The 23,724-nt window shown below is 31.7% G+C and overlaps 1 protein-coding gene across 1 annotated transcript in view; it reads right to left on the bottom strand.

The window, feature by feature from the left end:
* Positions 1 to 17,146, bottom strand: part of LOC108369118 (uncharacterized) — a gene marked incomplete at its 3' end in the record, with an annotated part of 51,901 nt that extends 34,755 nt beyond the window's left edge. The window contains exon 1 of the mRNA XM_017624117.1: positions 16,863 to 17,146. The remainder of the gene's footprint in view (positions 1 to 16,862) is intronic.
* Positions 17,147 to 23,724: the final 6,578 nt, after the last annotated feature.

Raw genomic sequence — 23,724 nt, 5'->3', positions numbered from 1 at the left:
ATAAATCAGTAACTATTAACGCTAATTTATTCAAAATTGATGCTTGCAACAATTCTTTACCAAGAAATATGTTTATGGTAAAATTTTGGAAAATGGGCGTGGCACCGCCCACTTATGATAACATATACGTATATCGGTAACCGTTATACCAATTTGTACCAAACTCGGTACGGTTATTGTGCTTGCCACATAAAAGCCAATTATTAAAAATTATTGAATTCGGGCTAAAATTACGGCTGCTTTTCATATAACGGTAAATTTCAGAAATGCTCGAAACTGCAATATTTCGAAATTTAAGGACGCTAATTTACTTAAAATTTATACACCCCGGATTATCGTGTAGCGGTAGCTTTCGGAAAGGTGGAAAACATATATTTAATACTTGCGCCGGGTATTTAATGTTCGGCTCCGCCCGAACTTAGACTTTCTTACTTGTTCTAGTTAAATTATAATAAGTAATAAATCTTGTATGAAACTTACTTTAGTTGCAAGTTCTATTAACACTTATAAAAGCCCTAAATTTTTGTTAAAATGGTGTTTAATTTTCTGGGAAAATAAATTTTGTTTAATATTTCAGGAATTTTTTTGATGACTAAAATTTATGTAAAAATTTCGAGATATGTAATTGTTTTTGTTTTTATTTTCCAAACTACTTTTTTAGAAAACCCGATTTTTTAGTTAAAATTGTGAATAGAAAAATTAATTTTTTATAAAAATTATACTAAATTTTGAAGGAAAATAGTATTTTTGATTACAAAGTTTAAGAGTTAAGATTTAAATCCAAGAAAAAATATTTTAATAAATTTTCTTATTGAGATTTCTATGAAAATTTATTGCTGAGGAGTCCTCGAATGTAAGTAAAGTATCTTTTGAAATAAGAAGACTAAAATTTTTGTTGTTAATGTTGTTTTTTAAATTTTCCATATTTTTGGAAGGAAGTTTTAAATTCAATTTGCACAGAGATTTAGGTTATATGAAAGTAAAATTTCTTTTGAAATAGGAAAATTAAAATTTTTTCAGTCAATATTTTTATAAAATTGTTTAGTAAAATCTTTGGCTAAAAATTTTAGATCGGTTGTGGCTAAAGGATTTATAAGTATATTAGTATATAAATGAGAAATGACAAACTTTAAGTAAAATTTTTTGTAGAAAACTGCTAGTTTGGCCGAGTTAAGATTTGTATCGAACTAAGAAATTATCTAATTTTTTATTTAATTTCATTTATTTTGATTAATATTTTTCTATTTGTTTTATATATTTTATCATTTCATTCAATTTTTCTTTTGTTCATATTTAATTTGATTTTATTTTATTTTTTACATTTTTGTCGGTTTTATATTTTATTTTATAGCGTGTTTTTTAAATTTGTTCTACTCATTTTGCAATACTTTTTTTTATATTTTATTTTTTTAAGTATATTTTATTTATTACTATTGTTTAATTTACTTATTACCTCTTATTTTTCATATCACTTTCATTTATTACAGTTTTTATTGCATGTAATTAATTTTTAATGATTTTATTTTTTTTATTATTTATTTTTATTTTTTAACTTTATTATTATTTTTATACATTTTTGCACATAATTCTTATTTTACTTTTTTGCATTTATTTCTTTTGATATTTTTCTTATTTTTGTTTAAAACTTTTTTTTTTATTACTATTATTTAAGTTGTTGTAATGTACATTTCAAGGAACAATTAATTGAACTCAATTCAGAAGTTCAAATTAATAATAATTTAATGCAATACAGAAAATATGATCATTTTCACGATTGCATGCTGCAGTTGCAAAACAAATGTGTGTTTGCCAGCAAAAACTTGCATTATTTCACACAAGTTGCACTCACAGGCATTATTATAGTATTTTTTTTTTCACACACACATTCCCACAGAAATGGACATGCATGGGTATATGCTCGTACGTACGTATATGTATGTTTTTATAACTCAGTTTTAATTTTTTATGCCTCAAATTAATTGTCCGCAGTAGTGGTTAATGCTTTTATTTCGTTTTCCTTGAATGTGTATGTAAATTTTTTTTTGTTCAATTTATGCAAATTAATTTCAGTCGAGCGTAAATTACAAACGGCGACAAATCGCGCTGGCAAACGCATAGTTTACTATATGTATTTATACAAATGCGCTACATACAAATAAGCCTGCATAAGTTCGTATGTTTGTAGCGAATCTATTAGACAAGTATCTATCTACATACATACATATATGCCAGGCCTAGCATCGTCAGCTGCCCGGGTATCTTCTAGATTCCAACCGGCCGATCGCCAGCGGTGCACGAGTTGTTTTTCTGTTTTTTTTTTTGTTAGTTTTCTATTTTTCTCGCTATGTCACTATTTTTCTATTATACTACTTGTTTTTGTTGTGTGTTAATCAAAAAAACGGCTTAGAAGTGTTTCAAGGTTGACGTAAAAATAAATTAAATATTCATTACAAAAATAGCAACAAATGAATATTTAAATAGACTTTGAGTTTAATGGGCCGGTCACAAGGGGGACAATATTTATTTTTTTAAATTTTAATAATCAAAGATGAGTTTTGAATTTAAAAATATTTTGAAACAGAAAATTAAAAAAAATATATGAAATTAAAATTCAATTATACATAAGGAAATTTTCTAAAATGCCATTAGTGAAAACAAAGAAAAAAATTACCAGAAATTACTAATAAAAAATATGACAAAAATTCGAATGTAAGATATAAAATATTTAAATTCAATAATTGCTAGCTTGATCTTCTGCTTTACGTAATTTTATTCACACCTCTACATCTAAATAAGAAATGTATTAAAAAATAAAATTTTCTCTCCTTAGACAGAAATCATAGCTCCGACCTAACCTAGAATTCTAACCAAAACCATACGAAATTTTAAGACGTTTTTGAGTTTGGAATTTCTCATTTCAATACGTATATATAAATCTTCTGGCCCCATTCGTTCTAGAATTTTTTCTCTAGAAACTTTACAAGATAATTTAAAAAAAAATGTGAATTAAAAATTTTTAATTTTTTCATTTCAATAGAAATATTACCTTCATATGTTCTAGAATTCGTCCACCATAAATTTTCTTAGAGAAGTTATAAAAAATATATATTTAAAAAATGTTTCCCATTTCAATAGAATTTTTTTTCAATCTAATTATTTAAAAATATTTTATTTCTTATACTTCTTTGCTTAGAATCATACCACTTAAAACTTCCTTTCAAAAATGTTTTTAAAAACTTACCTCCAAAAATTTTGTCAGAAAAGTGAATAAAAAAATTTACTAAAAAAAAATTGAATTTTTACATTTTAATACAACATTTTACTTCTATATTATTAAACCAGAATAGTAATTCCGCAATAAATTATCGTAGATAACTTATTAAAAAATTTAATGTCAAGAAATTTAAATTTGCTTTTCTTAATGTAAATCTTAGAAAAAAGTTTAATTTTCACCTTTTATAAAAAAAAAAATTATTCATCTTAATAAACTAGAATAGCACTTCAGCAATAAATTATCGAAGTGAACTTTATAAAAAACTTAATTACAATAAATTTATATTTTCTTCTCTTAATGTAAATCTTAGCTCTATTCAGCCTGGAATTCCCCACCAATTTTTTAAGTGGAATTTGAAGCTTACTGAAAAAAGTTAACTTTCACATTTTAACAGAAATTTTACTCCTGTTTAATCCACAATATTTCAGCAATAAGTTTTATAGAGAGCTGAATAACAATTCAAGTGAAAAAATTGTAACTTTCGTAGCTCTACCCAGCTTAGAATTCATGCACTAGATTTTTTTTTTTTAATTTTATTTAAAAGTAACCTCCGAAAATTTTTCTAGTTTTCTCATATTGATAGAAATTTGACTTCTATCTTATACAGAATGCTTCCGAAATCAAGAACGGCATACACAATTTTAATTCAAAATAATTTTACTTTGATTAATTTAATGTAAATCTTGGCTCCTTCAGTCTACGATTCTCCAATATTTTTCATTTTTCCAATAACTTCATTTTGAAAATTTAATTTAAAACTTGCAAAAATTTGGTGAGAAAATTTAGTAATAAATTTATGTATGTAAGTGAAAAATATTTAGTTTTATTATTTCTATTTTACGCATACTTCCATATAACCTAGAATTCTTAAGCAATGATTTTTTAGAGAATTGTATAAAAAAAAATATTAAATTTCTTATTAACATATAGTTTAGACTAAGGCCCATTCAGCTAGAGTTGTTCCGCCATACAAATTTTTTTTTAGTTATATTAAAAACTTATTTTCGAAATTTTGTCTCGAAAACTGGAAATATCTTAGTTTTCTCATTTCAATATTCAAATTTTACTTTCATAAACATCATTAATAAATTTTCCTAGAAATCTGAATAAAAAACTTTATTCAAAGCAATTAAAATTTTGTTCCCTAACTTAAAAGCTTAGCTCGTTTTAACCGACGATTCTTCCAACAAATTTTTTTGAAAATTGTGTTTAAAACTCAATTGAAAAAAATTTGAGGTTTCTGATTTCAATATAAACAGTATCTCTATTTTACCCAAGTAATCTTCTGAAGGATTTTTTTTTATTAAATTTATTTAAAATTTACCTACTAGAATATAAACATTTTTTCTATAGATCATTAAATAAAAAAAATGCAGTCACACAAAAAACTATTAAATTGATTACCTCCTCTCTCTGTAGCATTTGAAAACAGTTAAAAGCATTTATCAACACATTTGTCCACAAACACCAGACAATTTGGCTCTAAACATAGTCGTGCCAACTGTGCCGCGGCGGCCAAGTCAACACAGTTGGAAGTGCGAGTAAATAGTAGAAGCTTTGTTTTGCTGCTTACGTATGTACGAGTACTTCAGCGTACGCGTGGTTTACGTCCGCAAGGGTTTTGTTGTTGTCACTTTCAAAGAAAATCTTGCTATTTAATACCTTTAATTGTTTGTAAATATTCGCAGAAGAAAATAAAAATAAACCTTAAACAAAATGCTGGTTTTAAGTGAACATCCCAGTACCAAGTGATCGAAGGAAGCGAAATAGACTATTAGCTTTCAAGCTATGAAGAGTGAAGAACGTATGGGGCACAAAGTACGGAAAAGACACACAGTTTTTCAGCAGTTTCAAAAGTCAATCTTCAAGCAATTCAAGTCCATAGTTTTTAAAAGAATAATTCCTGAGAACATCAGCCGCCTTTTTATAAAGAGTTAGTCAAGCTGCTCTAAATAAAGACCGCTGCGTGTCCTGGGGCTCTGGAGGGCACGGTTCCATCCTAGACGCAATACCGTCTGAAATCAAAGCGCTGCCCACTGACTATATCCTGCCGAAAACCCAAGCCGCATTTACTGGAACCAGGAAAGTTTCGGGTACGTGCAGGGCTTAACTGTTTTGACGGATGGGTCAAAGATGGAATGCAGAGTTGGTGCTGGGGTTTTCATTGAGCAATATATCTTAAAGTTATCCTTCCGCCTGCCAGACCACGCAAGCGTTTTCCAGGCCGAAAAGTTTGCTATTAAGGAGGCAGTAAGGTACATCAAAGAGAATGTACCCGCGAGAACGCAGGTGAACATCCTCTCTGTTAGATCTCCGCAAGTGGATGAATGTAAGAGAGAGCTGGCCTATATTTCTGATCAACAGGAAATTACCCAATTATGGGTCTCGAGACATAGGGGCATCTACGGAAACGAGGTAGCGGACGAACTAGCAAGGAGCGGCTCCGCACTGAATGTGTGCCACGCGATGGATATGTTCGCCTCGCTCAGGGAGATTAAGACAAAAATTACCGAAATGTATCATTCGAAGGTCAGCAGAGGTGGGACTGCACAGGATCTTACATGAATACCCGGCAGTTCTGGGTGTCCTACGACCTCAAGCCCAAAGCAATCTTAGGAATGAGCAAAACAGATTCCTACAAAACTTACTACAGTATGCACAGCACACTGGCCCGTTGGGATGCATGCCGAAAGGATACGACTGCCCTTCAGTAGGTTCTGCCGCAGCTGCGATGACCCAGGCTGAAAAGAGACAGTCGACCACTTGCTCTGCGAGTGTCCAGTCTTCGCAAGAATGAGGCTAAAACACTCGGCAAACCATTCCTGCAGAATATTTCAGAGTGCAGCTGCCTCTCTCTGTATGATGTACTGAAATTTATTAAAGGCGCTAAATGGCTGTAGGTTGCACGAGTGGCGGAATCAAAATGGCAAACTTGCTAATTGCTTGTCACCAGGGTGGCAATCCACTTAAACCAACCAAACTTACTATATTTTAAAAAGCACTTAGATAATTCCATTCGTAATAGACCGGGGTTTTGGGGCGAGAATGTTATCGACTGAGCTCAAATACGAAAAGTATTCTCAGAACTGAATTTTTTCCCTTAGCGTAAAATAGATTAAGCTTTTAAACAAATCAGGACAAGCATGTGAGATTGAGCATTTGTTTTTGTTAATATGGCCTCTATATAATGAAGTAAAGTATATAATGAAGAGAACAAGTTACGCCTTCAACTGTTGTTCTGCTATGTCAGTGTTCTGAGTGCCAGGGACCAGCAGCATTAATGGAAATGGAACGGCTGACAAGCTAACCCGAAACGGATCAGTTATAGATATTTAAGTGGCAGAAGAGGTTACGTACCACTAAACTTGCCATGGTCGGATCTCAAGAGAGATTCCCGAAGCATTGTCGTAATTTTGTTTGGCGTCTGTCTGAATTCCCCCAAATGTATTTTATTTTTTTCACCAGAACAAGACCTGATAATGATAAACTATAGTAAGAACAAGTGTTCTGATGCTGGACAAATTTCTTCAATCACAATCTTGCTTAAAATATAGCCTAGATCTTACCAAGTTTGGAAAAATTTAATTAAGATGACTCGTTCTGACGTTGGAAAAGTGATTTTAACAAAGTCTGTGTTCATCAGTCCATGAACTGAGCCTTAGGTGCAAAATCTAGGTTTGGTTAACCTGTATTGGCACAGTATAGATTTCCTTTAATAAGACTACTTTTACAACACTAAGATAGTTTCTGAAAAGGAATCTGCTAGAACATCACCTCTAACAGAGCCATACTGATCCTGATATAGCTATGTAAAAGTGCTTAAACTAAATAGTCGTAATTGATGCATGTGTTCAAAATTTCTGAAACAATGATTGACTTCAGCAACGATAACTAACCTCAGAAACCATTTCCAGTGGTCAGATGAGATCAGGCATGTGAACTTTATTTATTTTCTTCACAAAGTTCTCTTATTGAAATAGCTTGTTTCCTCCACCTGAATAGACTCTAGGACAAAAAACCTTAACTGGAGTAATATATATATATATATTTTTTCAATAAAACTCAACATATTAAAACTCAGCCAAAAAAAAAAAGATTTTCAAATTTTGTTTAACCTCCTTAAAAATATTTTCAATCTAAAACTTTCTTAAAACCCGTACATTCGCACACTCTTCCTTGTGATACATTTTCAATTAATTTATTCCCTGAATTGAAACCCAATTTGAGTTTTTAAACAGATGGCAACCCTCCTACATATAGTTTAGAAATCAAGGCTTTCGGTTGATACACATATTGCAATAAATCATTTAACATTTTAATTTGATTTTTGTTTTAAAACAGATGGCAACCTTCTTCAAGCACCTTAGACAATTTTACATGTTCAAACTAACGATGTCTAAACTTTGACTTGCGTATTATTTAATTTAATTATACTTTTGAAACCGGTGGCAACCGTCTTCAAAAATTTCAAGCTACAGGTATATATGCCAATTACCAAATTCCCTTATTTCAAGCAAATTTTTATTTTTCAAATAGGTGGCAACCCTCCTACATGTAGTTTAGAAATAACGGCTTTTCAAAACCATTTCGATTGAATTAATTTAAAATAATTGAATTTAATCTTGAAACAGGTGGTAACCCTTGTTAACTACTTGTATATTCTAAATATTAAAACTAAAGGTTTCTTAACAACCTTTCGACACCAATACTTTATTATAAAGTGCGATCAACTCCACAAAAAAATTACGACTATTTTTTTTTTGCATAAATCAATGCATAGGACGTACCTCCAATGAATTCAAATATTTTTTTCTTCATGATTATATGCCCAACTAAAAAACTAGTGTTATATCCGTTTTTGTATTCCTTGCGTTGAATTTGTTTGCAGTTTAATTCGCAATCTGAAGTTTGAGTAAACTCCCTTTAGATCTAGGTGTGCGATATGTACATAGCTTGCGTATAATTAATTTTCAAAATATTTTTAAACTGCAACCTTTTAAGCCCTTTTCATCTGACGATACTTATGTAATACAAATTTCCAATTAATAATTCCCTTAATTCAAGTGGAATTTAATTCTTTAAACCGGTCGCAGCCCTCCTCTAAGAGTATTGAATTAATTTTATATTTGTCCAAATCAAATTCAAGTTCTCTATCATAAATCGACTGCTGAGTGGATAGGCCGATCTATCTCGGCAGCCAGTTCGAAAACGCCCTATCTCAAAAAACTTTTCAAGAACGCGCTATTTCAGAATTCCTTTAAAGGAATACATTTTGAAAGGAGATCAAGGAGATTTGAAAGGCATTCTTGAAAAGTTTTTTGAGATAGGGCGTTTTCGAACTGGCTGCAAAGATAGGTAGATCTTCCACTCAACAGTCGAAATACAGTATGAAAAATTCCGTTTTTTTGGGCGGTGCCACGCCCCCTTGTCAATCGATCCTATATTTAAAGTTGGGATAAATGACACCAGTGTTAAAGCGCGAAAGCGTAACAAATAAACAAACTCACTTTCGCTTTCACAATATTTGTAAGGATAACGGGACAAGGGCCACCCTATTAATCCTTTCAGGGGCTCTACAATATAGTGGAAGAGAGTAGCTTATAATCGCTGTAAAATGGATGGATAGAGCAAAGGTTTCCCTATCGGGCCTAACTACAAAAGATAGTAAGAAAACTGTCTAACCGAATAATGGAGACTTAGTGCTTCTTCGATTTCCAGTTTGTTTTTTTCTCTGTTCTCAGCAACGCTGTCTTTTCATTATGAAAAGCTTATCTGAAGTTAGCCTGTTTTAGGATTAGCGAGAACACTTGAAGAACTGTCATGGAATATCATTCAACTGGCATTAAGTTTAATTTAAATTACGCCGTTAGCTTGTCGACTAGGTATGACTCAGCCGATGAGCGTTTCACACCATACCACGTACATGTGTATGTACATTAGGGTGGTCCTTAAATGTAGGAAGCAAATTTTGACATCAGATTTCCTAAGCCTCAACCCCAACGTCGATGCTACTATAGTCAAAGATATCACATATAAATTTTGGCCCCGATTGGAGTCGATTAAGGCGTGGCGCACAGGAGTCAAAGTTCAGATTACCCTATGGAAACGTCTTAACCGACTCCAATCGGGACCAAAAGTTTTATGTGTTATCTTCGACTTTAGTAGTATCGATTTTGGGTATGAAATGAAAAAAATATTTTTAATTTTTTAAGTCTCCGTGGAGCAGCTGGCCTTGGACCCCATTGCAAAACACCTTAACCGACTCCAATCGGGACCAAAATTTATATGTGATATCTTCGACTACGGTAGTATCGACTTTTTTTTTGGTATGAATTGGCAAAAAAATTAATTTTAATTTTTTCAGTCTCTATAGAGGAATCTGAATTTTGGCCCCTGTGCGACACGCCTTAACCGTCTCCAATCGGGACCAAAATTTGTATGTGATATATGTGACCATGGTATTACCTATTGAAGGGGTTAGACTGAAAAAATCGCTCATTTGATTTTTTGAGGACCACCCTAATGTACATAGATAGGAGTACATTACGATGAGAAAATGCATATTTATTACAAAAAAAAATAAAAAATAAAAAAGAATCCAGTGTAAAAACGCTTCCCAACACTGTCATCAGCATTCGATAATTCTATTAGAATAATTTGTCATTTCGCACGTCAACTTTGAGTACAGATTCCCAAGTAAAATGCAACTAAGTTACAAAGTGATAAAAACATGAAATTCTCATAGATACTTACCAATAGAGAAAACACAGCTAAATCTAAACTTGATAGCACTACGGACTACATACAGCTGGATTGATAGTTGATGCGCTGCAGCAGTTACCTGCTAGGTGGCTGACAGAGGGGGCAGAATGAGAAAATATGCAATTTTTACACTTTTCTTTGTTTAACACTTCGTTTTTCGTTTCGCTTTCGTGCGCGCACAGATAATGTGGCTTTTATGCATGTACTTATTGTTGTTATTGTTGCTGTTGTGAGTTTTTTTGTTGTTGTTGCACACAGTTTGCGGCTATTGTCTTGCCGAGTTTGAATGCAAATTGCAAAGCAGCAAATCGAAGCCGCAATTAAAACGTCAACTAATGACAGCTGAGGTTGAGCTGATGGCGCAGCGACGTCGGATGCAGTTAGTGCAACTCTTGGCTATTGTTGTTGTTGCTATCGTTTCTTTTTCTGTCTGGTTTTTGGCTAGTTGCAATGGAGTGTTGTTGTTGTTGTTATTGTAGACACTAATGGGCCGCTAAGAGGCCAAGCGACTGTTGGTTCTCAGCGGTTTTGCTTTTTGATATCGAACAGTTAACTCGGGGCGTGGCAACACAACCAGCGCGTTTGACAATGAAGGCAGAGGGGGAAGGTAGAAAAAAGGTTGGAACTTTTTTTTGCAAGCGAGCAGCAATATAAGAGTTGCTAAAGCTTTTCTCGCTGCCTTTTTGTTGGTGTTGTTGTTATTCTTTTGCAACTGCTGCTACTTTTGATCGCTGTTCGCCACACTTGCGGCGCTCCACAGCAAATTAACTGTCAATGCGACAAAGTGCAGTTAGCAAATGCTGCTGCTTGCTGTTTCTTTAGTTTTTGTTGTTCTTGCTTTTCTTGTCTCCATACATACATACATATGTATAACGACAATCACCTCACAGACATTTGCTTGCTTCACTCATCACAACTGTCACTTTTTTTGCATACTTTTTTTCTTGGAAAAATTTTTCTCACATTTTTTTGCTCCTCTTTTTCACTTCCCTTTTTGCTCCCGTTTTTTCTGACTTTCTTAATACTTCTTTTAAATCTTCTTTGTTCACTTTTTTAAACTCGCTTTTTGCTTCCTTTTCGCTTACTTCTTTTGCTCCTTTTTTTCGTTCACTTCTTTTGCACTATATGTCACAGATTGTTTACCACTTTTGCTTTGCTTCACTTTAACTTCGCTTGCTGCTTGCACTTTTTTGTCATTTACTGCTGCGCAAGGAAATAAAAAAAAAAAATTAAAAAATTCAGAACGAAAAACAATATTTTTTAATCGCTGAAAAAAATGCAGTTAAATGCTTTGCATTGTTTTGCACAAGCATTCTTGCTTCATTCTTTTTTTTTGCTTTTTTTCTGCGCGCTGGCCACTGTTGTTACTGTTGTTGTTATTTTAGTTGATGTGCTCATTAATATTTCCTTTGCTGTACTTTCAGTGTTATTCTTGCTGTTGGTTGTTGTTTCTGTTGTATTAAATTCTCGATTTCCGCTTACATTAACACGCGTACACTCATACACATACAAACATACGCACAGCGACGCGCTACAAAAAGCGCAACAACCACAACAAATTGCCAATTGTCTGCTGTAATGTTTAATGTTTTTTGTATTTAAATTATTTTTTTTATTTTCTGTTTTTTTTTGTGTCAGGTATTCTTTATTTCATTTTGGGCAGTTGATTTCCGCTCATTATGCGGCCCACTGTACATACCCGTGCGCACACAGCAATGCATATTTATGTGTCTAAAACGGTTGAATAATTCCGAAAATGACTCGCTGTTGGTGGCATAAATATTTTTGCGGTCACTCGAAGAATTTTATTCGCATACATATGCAATAAGGGCTTTGGTATGTTTTTGCATAGCGACATAAAAGCGAAAAGAGAATTTTTATTATATCTGCTTTAATAGCTAAGCCATACCGAGTGGAAAGGCCAATAAGCTTATCAGAATTTTTATTAAAGAACTGGGTAGAATTTTTGTAAACCCACATCAGACACTATGTCAATGCAATACTTCCATCCGGAGCCTAGTTACTTTAATCCCCCGTGAGATATCACTTAAACTTAAGTAATACATCCTGGTGGAGCGTTCCCCGAAAAAGCAGAGGCAATTACCTCAACCATGACAGCTCTTCGGGTAGACGAGGCCCTGGTTGTACTCATCCATCAACTGCGCATCCGCAAAGTGCTAAGTTCGGAACTAGGAGGCATTTTGATTCGGAATACAGTCAAAATGGCAGGCCACAAAAGCAGAGTATTCTCTTCGCTCCTATGGTTTAAAAAATGTAACTAAGCAAGGTAATAGTGGCGGAGATAATCCTCTCTCCATGCGTGCACATAAAAAAGTGCTATTATTACCCCAACTACTAATCTCAGAGAGGAGCAGTTACCCCAATGGGTGAGAGCTTTAGATCGCTTTACATCAACTTTTGCCCATATATATCTGGAAGTCTGATAGCTGGGTGCCAGCACCCACCTCCTCGAGAGGCTTAGTCTTTCTCTGTTTGAAGAAGGTTAAAGATTTGCCCACGTGCTGAGCAGATTTGATCACGTCTATTTTCGTTTCTTCCCTTGTCAACTCGTCGGTTATGTAGTTGCTAGAAATACCCCTGTATCCAGGCACCCAGGCTGTCAAAATAGTGACATATCGTACTGGGCCAGTGGAAGCTATGAGCCATCGAGGGACCTCCTTTGCGGCGTTTAGTTCGGTTTGAAAACCGAACCGGTGGTCCGGTAAGGGAAATCTGAGATGTAGTACGAGTTCGTTGGAGTGAAGCCCACTGCTGAAACTTTCGTTTAGCTTGAAACCATCTGTTTAAATAGCCTCGACTCTCAGTCGTATGCGATCTTCTTTTGTTAAGCTTTTGGACGAGCATCGCCACCGATTTGTCATGTGCGTCTCGATGTTGTCACTGAAGTCGAGAGGAGGGACTGCAGTTTTACGCTTTCTCCGAACGGCAACTGGTTTTTGTGGGAAGCTCTCTTTCACTACATAAACACGCTCGCAATTTGCCTGCCGACGAGACGACGGACTTTTAAATGAATTGCTCGTGAGGTAGCCGTATATTGGCAGCATATCTCAGAGAAGCCGGCGCATTAATAGAGCGAATTTAAAGCCGTTTAACTATACTAAGATAAGAAATACAAAGCTCTGATGCCAACACGAAAGGTCTGGTATAGTAGACTTCAAAATTTGTTTTTTGCAAATAACTCAAAACTTGCAGAAGGAATCGGCGGAAGATTTTTCACACCTAAACTTAGGGTGGTACATTTTTTCGTCTCCCTGATCACTGCTGTTTATGCTAAGCAGAAGTGTTGGCTATCCAAAAAGCATCGCGGAAACTTGCTCAAAAACTTACAGAGACGAAAGAAGCCTTCATTTTCGCTGGCAATCAAGCAGCCTTAAAAGAGCTTTACACTAACAAATAGACAACGCAATTCGGTTACTGAATATTGTAGACCTCTGAATGAGATAGCCTAGTGCTTGTACCTGATTGAGCTCTTAATATCTAAAATAATTGGTAATATCATTGGGCTCGCCACTGGCCCGTTCTTGATCTGTATGTGCATATGAATGTTTGGAGATTCTGTTCTCTTTCAAAGCAACCTTCCCTCCCCGATCAGGACAATATTTTCTAGATGATCGGTGAAGCAAAACTGGATAGACCTTCTTCTATATCCAATTTAGCTTCGCCCACCACTTACATAGATCATCAAAAAAGACTAGAGTATGGGCTCGGTAAAAGATCTCGAGTGATAGAAAGGTCTTGTAATACCACTTTCGAATACTGTTAAGCCGTTTGAATACCCAGCATTATTTTTTTGCAGCAAATTAAAATTCTTTCCTACCGAAATTTCAGTGCCGAAGTGGTTGTCAAATCTCGATAATCGTAATCATTTTCTTTCAAGGCTGATGCTAAGACAGAGCTAACTGAATACCGCTGAACGAGTAGGAAAAGTTCAGATAGAAAAAAAAAATACTTGACTGAGGGCGTTTCCATCAGTATTCCTGGAAACTTTAGTAGATGTTCAGTAAAATTTTTAAATTTATCGAAAACTTTAATGCACCTCCGGTGAAATTTCTAAATCATCTGAAAACTTTATTGTTTTTCGGCGATTTTTCAGTACATTGAATGTTAAAGAACTTTTTTCTGGGAATTTTGTAGTGATATTATTTGTTTTATACATTTTTTTTTAATTAAAAATTCGAATTTTCTATGCTTTGTTTCTATTTGAATTTGACATTTTAAGCCAAGGCGAATTCATACAAGGTGTTGTAACCGGATCAGTTGAATTGCGGCGATTGTCAATATGATGTGTTTGCAGTAAATTTTTTGTGTTCTGATTTTATCATGCGTTTAATTTGTTGGAGCAATTTTTTGTTGTTGTGCTGCCACTATCACCTCGTATGAATGCGCCTTGTACTAAGACGTGAGGCGAAACATACAAACAAAATCAGCTGATCTAGTAAGACCACATTGTACAAATTCGCCTTGCCTTGATTGCAGCCAGACAAAATCTTATTGATTTTTTTTTATTGAAAATAATTTCAGAAATTTTTCGATGTAAATATGGATTTTCTAGGATTTTATTTTAATCGAAATTAGTTTATTATAAACGAGAATTTTGTAGCAAAACAATTGGAGGTTTAAACTTTCGCTGATGCATAGTTTTAATTTTATAATTATTTTTTTTTTAAACTAACTTCAGAGAATCTATGAAAAAGTTTTAATCAAAATGTAACTTTTCTTAAAATTTTTCGTCGAAAACTAACAGCCAGTTTCACTATAGCAATTTAAGTGAAAAATTATTATTTTGTGTAAATTAATATGAAAACTAACGTACATAAGTAAAAAATAACCTTTCACTTAAAATACTGATAAAACCGGCCTACCTCTATTTTCGGAACAATGTATTTAAATTTTTACTACCCTACTCTTTAAATTATAGTCAAAGCGTATTTTACTATTTTTTCTTTTATTGCAAATAATTTCAGAGATTTGTGGAAAAAAATAAAAAGTTTTTAATGTTTTAATTTTTTGTCGTAAAAAATTTCAGAGGTTTTGCAAAAAAATAAATTTTTGAATTGATATTCTTTTTGTCGGAAGTTTCAAAAATTTTGCGAATAATTTTTTAGTCTTTTAAGATTTGTCGAAAATAGTTTCATAAATTTGGCGTAAAAATATGAATTTTTGTAAAGAATAATTTAAAGGTATTACGGAAAAAGTTTTGAAAATCTCGATTTTTTTGGTTTTTGTCTGAAACCATTTCAATTTTTGCATTATTATTTTCCGTCGGAAGTTTTAGAGATTTGGCAGAAAAAAATTTAATTTGTTAATGTTAATTTTTTGCCGGAAATAATTTCGCAAATTTGGTGAAAAAAAATTTTAATTTTTGAATATTTAATTTTTGCAGAATAAAGTTTTTCCTGATAAAATATTTAGTATATTTTTAGTTATAATTAATATACAGTAAAAATGTTTCACGAAATATTAAATTTTTTCCATTTTTTTGTCAGAAGCCTTTTCAGGTATTTACTGAAAAAAAAATAATCTGAATTATTATTTTTCGTCGGAAGTCTTAATTTTTTGAAGAAAATTATTTTAGAAATTTTGATAAAAATTTAAAGTTTTTAATAATTTAAAAGTTGTACGAAAAAAATTTTTAAATATTGAGTGTTCTAATTTTTTGTCTGAAAATGTTTCAGGGATTTACAGCCAACTTCTCGAAAACAATTTAAGTGAGAAATGATTTTAATTTTTTGAACTTTATATGGAAATCGACAGAAAATAAAAAATCATTATCCGATTGAATTGCTGGTGAAAGCGTCTGTTAGTAGAAAAAATTAAATTTTTGAATTATCATTTTCGTCGGAAGTTTCAGAAATTTGGAGAAAAAACAATGAATTTTTTAATGTTAACTTTTTGCTGGAAATAATTAAATACTTAAATTATTTATTCTTTTTAGAAATTAATCAAATTGAAATAATTTTTTATTTTGCCGGAAATAATTTCACAAACTTGGCGAAACAATTTTGAACTTTTTTTTGCAGAATTAAATTTTTACTGATAAATCATATATATATATGTATACATATATTTTTAATTACAATTAAATAAAATTGTCAAGGAAAAAAATTTGAATCCCCACTCCCAAAAAATTTTAAATTTTCGACCCATCAACTAAAAGTAATATATTATATTTTATATAACCACTAAACCACTTTTACCATTTTCAAGCGTATGACATTGTGGCAATAGAACTGTGAAACCCCGAATTCTTATTTTTTTTGTCCATTCCAATGCAAGAACCTTTATTGATATTTGCATCTTCTCCAAAGTTTTGTAAAAAAAATATTCAATTTACGCAATACATCAATTCAACGTCAAACCGCCAAAAGTCACTTGGCGCAGTTGTTTAAAAATTGTTTGCATTTTTCACGCTTCAACACAGCTGTTAATTTTTTATTAAATTATCGTTTTATTTTTGCGATTTTCTTTTATACATTGTCGCTGCAAGCATTATTGCTGGCCTTATTTACAAAAAGAAAAAAATCATTGACTTGAAATTTGCATTCAAATGTGTTTGAACTTCTCACAAAAAGCAGCAAGCACACAAAACATAACCACCTACTGAACGTCTGTCTCCCAGCGTACGGGTCATTCGCTTGACGTATACATATGTATGTACAAATTTGCATACCCACACACACAAACACACATTCTTTGGCGGATCTTCGAAAATCTAAAATTAAAAATTTTTGTTTAACAACCGCCAGCGCGCAGAAAAGTCATAAAATTCATAACAAAATTTGTCGAATGAATATTTGCAACCGACCCACCACCGACCGGCACGGCTCAACTGTTCATCTGCCTGCCTGACTGACTGACAGCCCGATTGACTGACTGATGTTCGAGTCGTTGCCGCTTCTTGTTGTTAAATTATTTGTTTATTTGACTTTACTCGCATGCGCATTCGACCGTGGCCATATACACAAAATGCACGCACAAAACAACAACAAGAAAAAACACGAAACTCGAAAAAAACACCGCTACGTGAAAATTAAACCGCAATTGTACGAGTATCGTCGTCATCCGTCATATCGGCCAATACCGCCGGAAACTGAATATGAACTGGCACTTGGCGGCGGCGGCATTTCGAGTTGGGCCCAGAAGACACATGTGTGTGAGTGTTCTCAACGGGTTCAGTATTGGCGCAAGTGTTCTCACACACAAAAAGTTCGAAGTTGTGTGTGCGTGTCTGTTTCCCATTTTCCCTAACGTTTCAATAAGCTTGCGAACACGTACGCAACGCAGCGGCAATGAAATTCATTCAAAACAGAGAATTTGTTAAAATACTTTGCTGGTTTTCTACTCCCAAGTGCTCTTTAAGCAAGCGGCTTTTGTTGCTGGTGCTAACACGAATACCCTACCATCGCCTCAGTTGGCGTTTTGCCTTTCTTGCCAGACTTGTTGTTATTGCTGTGCACTGTAATGCAACACTGCGTTTTGAACGCGATTTTTCTTTTATTGTGTTTTCAATATCGTTTTTTCCGCATCGCCTTTTTTCTGTTTTCCGTAGTTGCCTGAATATCATCGAGATCTCAGACAATAGCTTTTGGGTGTGTGTATTCGTGTGTACTCCGTTGCGTATGAGTGATCATCGTGATTCTAGTATGTACATATTTTCGAATTGGCACAGTGGAATGGGTTTACGACTTAAAAGTAAATTGGGCGGAAACACCAAATGAGATTTTTAGAAAGTTTGTGGTAGGATCAGATAGAACATTTATCTAGCAAGTTTTGTGCTCTCCTGGACACAGATTTTTTTTAATTATAGCAATCAACTTTTCTTTGTAAAGAAATATCTACTTTTTTTCACTTGTAACGGAGTTAAAAAATTGAAGTGTTTAAATCTAAAAAATTTAAAAATTTTCTGATTCCATTTTAATTATTTTTTATATTCCTTAGTTTTTATGAAAAAATATTCAGAAAACTCAAAAAAAACTTAATTTTCTGATTCAAACTGTTTTTGTTTAGTTTTCAAAATGCATATGGGTATTTCCAGCGGAAGGTCCACCACGACAAAAAAAATAAAAGTTTTATATCTAACGTATTTACGGGCCGATTTGTCTGCTTTTTAAAGTATTTACTGGCTATGTAAGTAGAATCATGTTTGCATAAAATGGTCTTCCTAGGTGGTGCCAAGGTCGAGATATTTCGAAAAACCGTATTTATGGTCCGATTTGGTTCGAATTTGGCGTATGTGGTTGAAACATGATAAATAATAGATTTCCAATAAATTGACCCTGAATTAAAAATATAAAGTATATTCTACATAAAATACATGTTTTATTTGCGTTGAAAATTCATTTAAAAGCAATATTAACAAAAATATAACGATGGAAATTTATGTCACGTGACGCCACGTCACGTCACGTTTCACACTTGGGGTTGTAAAAGAGAATTGAAACAATTTGCATTAATTCAAAAAACTCTAAAAACAACTAGAATTGCTCCAAATCATATTAAAATAAGTTTCATGAAAATAGCCATCCACAATTCGCAGAGTTTTGCGATTTTGTAAGAAAAGAAAAAATCAACTTCCATTTTTTGTCACGTAACGACACTCTCTTTAAATGCTTATATTTCAGGACCAAGCAGTTCGATTGATTTCATTTTTCGGTTAAGTATAGAGCTAATTATGTGCTATACAATGGCCCAAAAAAGTTAAAGAAAACAAATGGTATTCCTTTTTTGTATCACATTGAAATCGTACGACTGTCACGTGCGCCACCATGGGAATGCCCATATGTAGTTCCACAAAGCCTTCAGAAACTTACTTGAATCAAAATCTGCGAAAATTTTTGAAATTTTAGAATTTTTTATTTTATCACAAGAATATTCACATTTTTTATTTTAAGTATTTCCTACTTTTTATTTCACTGAAAAAATTTAAGTAATTCTGAAGCAAAAATTTGGGCAAGAAAAAAAATTTGTGTTTGTCAAAAAAATTTGATTTTTTATTTTTATTTTTTTCTATCACAATAAAACTATTTTCTACTGTTGAGCACTCACATTTTTTATTTTAAATACTTTCTTTTCAATGTAACTGTTTTCATTTAACTGTTTTTTTATCATATAAATATAATTAAATGCTTTATGCCCAAAGCATAATTTCGTCAAAAACCAGTACTCTACTTTTGTAAAATTAGTTTTTTTTTATTGCAGCCGGAGAATATACAGATCTTTTTATTTCAGCCAAAAATGTACATGCACATCTTTTATTAATTTTTTCATACTTTTTTGAAATAATTTCAAAACCCCTGCGAAGAAATTTTAAAATTTTTGAATTTTTTCACCACGAGAGATTTTCGGAGTAAATAATTCCTTTAAAAATTTAAAATAAGGAAATTTTTTCTAAATAATTTCAGAAACACTAAGGAAAAATTTTGAAATTTTTAGCTTTTACAGACATATAAGACTTCTTAATGTTAAATATTTATAAACTGAAAAATTTGCGAATTCTGCGAAAAAATTTTAACCAAATAATTTTTTTTTTTAATTTAATACTGTTTTTCGAACAATGTTGTGTTTTGTTTAACTTAATTAAAAAATTGCAAAAACCACTGCGAAATAATTTTAAAACTATGACTATGATGACAAAAATTTCGTTCGTAGTTTTTGATAATTTAAATTTTTAAAGAAAACTTTTTTAAAAATAATTTCAGAAGTACCTACAAAGGTCCTACATACTATGCTTATTACCAAGGAAACGAAGTTGTATACATACAAAAAATAAAAAAAAATTATTTCTACCAAATATCTTAAAACGGTATGCAGCTCTCAAGAAATTTCATACATGTATTTTGTATTGTACTTTTTTAAAGATTTTTTTCTGTCTTTCCTGTATTTAAAGCAATCGAAATGATTTATTTTTTTACGCTTTATTAAAAATATCTCAGAAATACTGCAAACAAGCATTTGAAACTTCTTATATTTTTTTCTATTTTGGAACATTTACATACATACATACTTTTTTTAATAAAATATTATTTTTGTTTACTATAAAGTACATATGTATTTATTATTTTTTACAGTAGAAATTAAAAATAAAAATTTTATCCAAAAAAATAATTTTTGGAATCTTTATCATACAATTAGAACTTTGAGATGATAGTACCATATTTTTGAATAATCAGACCTATAAATTGTATTCGGTTCCCAAAAAAGAAGGTTTACAAACAAAAAAAAAACGCTTTGCATACATTTTTTCTAATTCATTTTTGAATAATTTTAGAAGACCCGAAAAAAGTCTTCAGTAAAAGTTCTACTTCTGTGAAATATGTATTTGAAAGCAACAGAAGATTTCTCGATGAATATTATATTTTTTCTACGAGCAGTAAAGTTTCCATTAAAATTTGTTTGGTTTGTAATTCAAAAAAAAATTTAATGGAAAATTACAATATTTTTGCCAGTTTAACTCAAGATAACTTCAGAAAGTCTGCGATAAAATTTTCTAAATCCACATATAGGAATTTAAAATTTTTTTAATAAATTTAAAATTTTGGGGGAAAAAAATCAGAAGTTTATTGCTTACATTTTAATTTTAATGACAAAAAAGAATTTATAGTAAAATTAAAATTAATATTTTGGGAACAAAATTTGTGTTTAAAATGTACATACATTTTTAAAGCTACTTGAGAAAAGGGGTCTAAACTTTCAAATTTTCTGAAAATACTGTCAAGCACATTATGAAACTTTCAATAAAAAATTTTGTGGAAAAAAAAACATTTTTTCCAAAGTTTCTGGCATTGTATTAACTCAAAATATGTAGCTTCTGGCTAATTCTATAGGTTGATAACCGACTTGCTGCGGCCCTTTCACGGAAAACGAGAAAAGGGAACATGACTAACTGACCACACCCAAGTCCAAAAAGCTCATTTGATAGTCAGCACTGAAATTTCTAATTTGTATGTACAAACGAAAAAAAGAAGAAAAAATCAGCACAAAAAGTATGTTCAATGCATTTTTGAAATTCAAATTCAAGTGAAATCGCTATTGACGTTCTAAAGAATAGCAAATCAAACTCTTTATATGTAGTAGTATGCAAGAACAACAACAACAGCGAGTATTAAGCAAAAATGGTAATCAAAATGAACGCATACGTCAAAAAATGCAACACCTACAACAACGGCATAAGCATAAATGACAATTGAGACAGCTAATCGAGAAGACAAGCAGAAGAAAAAATAGGTGGCTGCAGGCGGCTGGTAGGCAAATGGCCAGTCAACCAGTCAGACAATCAGTCAGCCAGTTAGAAACGATATTGTGTGGGTCTTTTGTTCGAGTCGATCGCATCGGGTGGTGTGCGTGTATTGGGCAGCGTTGGTGGCGGCGCGACTCTGCTTGTATTGTGCTGAATGCGCGTGCATGCGTGACGGACGATGTTGTAGCCAACAACAAAAATTTTCAAAAAAAAGAATCAGTAAAAATCTGTAATATAACATAACATATTGTACAATGCGATAGGTGCAGGTATAACAATAATTGAGTGGAAATGAAAGGAGGGGAGATAAAGGGAAATTGCATAAATTTAATTGGGAAATATTCTAAATAAACAGAATTCGAAACAACAGGAATTAGTAGTAAGAAATTGTGAATACTACTAGAAAAAAAATATTACTTAAAATACCTTTTAGATGGTAACCCTATTTCTTTGAGAAAATTTATTAAACTAGAATTGTTTTCTATTCACAAACTATAATAATTTGCGCACCTAAATTATTTCAATAACTTTAAATTTTGTATATTAAAATATTTTAAAATGTCTTTCACTTGTAGAAATTTACATACCTAAAGAATTTCATTAATTTTCTTTTTGCGGATGACAACCGTTTTAAAACTTCTCTAATGCATGGGTTTTGAAATATTGCGCATTTGAGATTAATGTTTAATTATTTAAAATTCTTAGCTTAGATCCATTTTTTTAAAGAATGTGGCAACTATGTTGAAATATTAATCCGAAATCCCTGAAAAATACATAGCTTAAAATTTTTATAAAAAGTTTGGAACTATTTTTTTGTAAATATTTACGAATCGTACTTACTTAAAAATATTTAATTTCACGATAAGTGGCAACCCTGTTTAAACATTTTCTGTTTGAAATTGTTTTCAAGTTTGCCGTGCACGTTTAAATATTTTAGAATCTTATTTTATATAAAATTTAGTTGCTAAAGGGGTTGGCAAGTCTGTCAGAAAATAAACTTAATAAACCATTCTAAAATATTTGCAATTTGTAGATTAAAATATTCTAAAATAACTTTCGTTTTTAATTATTTAATTGAGTGGAATTGACAACAGTACTTATGTGGTTAAATTAAATTTTTCTAAAAGGCGGCATCCTTTTCAAACAAAATTATGAATACAATTGGGTTATTTTATACCCATATTTGAATATTCTAAGTTCTTTTTTTCAAATTGTAATTGTTTAAAAAGGTGGCAACTCCATTGAAACACAAATTTATAACCATGCTCACACTTGTAAGAATTTTTTCTCATTTAAAGTATTCTAAATTCGCTCAGTTTTAACAATAGAAACACTTAAGGTATTTCACAAGTTTTACTTTTTTTATAGCTGGTAACCCTATTAAACAAATTTCTCTATAAAAGTGTTTTTAAATAATGCGCAGTTGATATCCCTGTTTAATATATTGATTTATTTTTTTAATAAAATACAACTGGCAAAATATGTATGTATGTGGCAACTCTATTGTAAAAAATATTTTTAAACGACATTGTTGAAGAATCTCTTGCAATTTCTTTTTAGACTGAAATATTCTTAAATGCTGACTGTTTCGAAAATTTTCGAAGTAATTGATTAGATTGAAATTTAAAGATGGTAAAAATGGTAAAGATCGAAAAATGTTTGTTTTGAAATAACGCTCATTTAATACTCATATTTGAATATTTTTTGTTCCAATTTTTTTATTTTTTAATAAACTCCTGTGTCCAAAATATGTGGCAACTCTATTAACAAATTATTTTATTTATACTAGAGCAGTTCCAAATACTTTCAGAGTCTTTATAGAAGAAAATATTTTCTAAAATGCTCCCCGTTTCGAAAATCGTTTAAGGTATTTGATTAGGTTAAAATTTTTTTGAGGCGGTAACCTTAATGGAAAAAAGTTCACAACAAATGTGTTTGGAAATACTAATCATTTGATATTCATATATAATAATTTATTTTTTAATAAATTGTAATTGTTAACAATGGTGGCAACCCTGTGCAAAAAACTTGCTAAGTATGTAGTTTAAAATAACGCTGGTTTTAAAAAATAAATATTTTTAAACGACATTGTTGAAGAATCTCTTGCAATTTCTTTTTAGACTGAAATATTCTTAAATGCTGACTGTTTCGAAAATTTTCGAAGTAATTGATTAGATTGAAATTTAAAGATGGTAAAAATGGTAAAGATCGAAAAATGTTTGTTTTGAAATAACGCTCATTTAATACTCATATTTGAATATTTTTTGTTCCAATTTTTTTATTTTTTAATAAACTCCTGTGTCCAAAATATGTGGCAACTCTATTAACAAATTATTTTATTTATACTAGAGCAGTTCCAAATACTTTCAGAGTCTTTATAGAAGAAAATATTTTCTAAAATGCTCCCCGTTTCGAAAATCGTTTAAGGTAT

The sequence above is a fragment of the Rhagoletis zephyria genome, unplaced genomic scaffold (assembly GCF_001687245.7).
Source record: "Rhagoletis zephyria isolate East Lansing unplaced genomic scaffold, Rhagoletis_zephyria_1.1 Rzeph_scaffold_03501, whole genome shotgun sequence".
NCBI lineage: Eukaryota > Metazoa > Arthropoda > Insecta > Diptera > Tephritidae > Rhagoletis > Rhagoletis zephyria.
The sequence above is the reverse complement of the archived record's forward strand: the minus strand, read 5'-3'. Positions and strand labels throughout refer to the sequence as shown.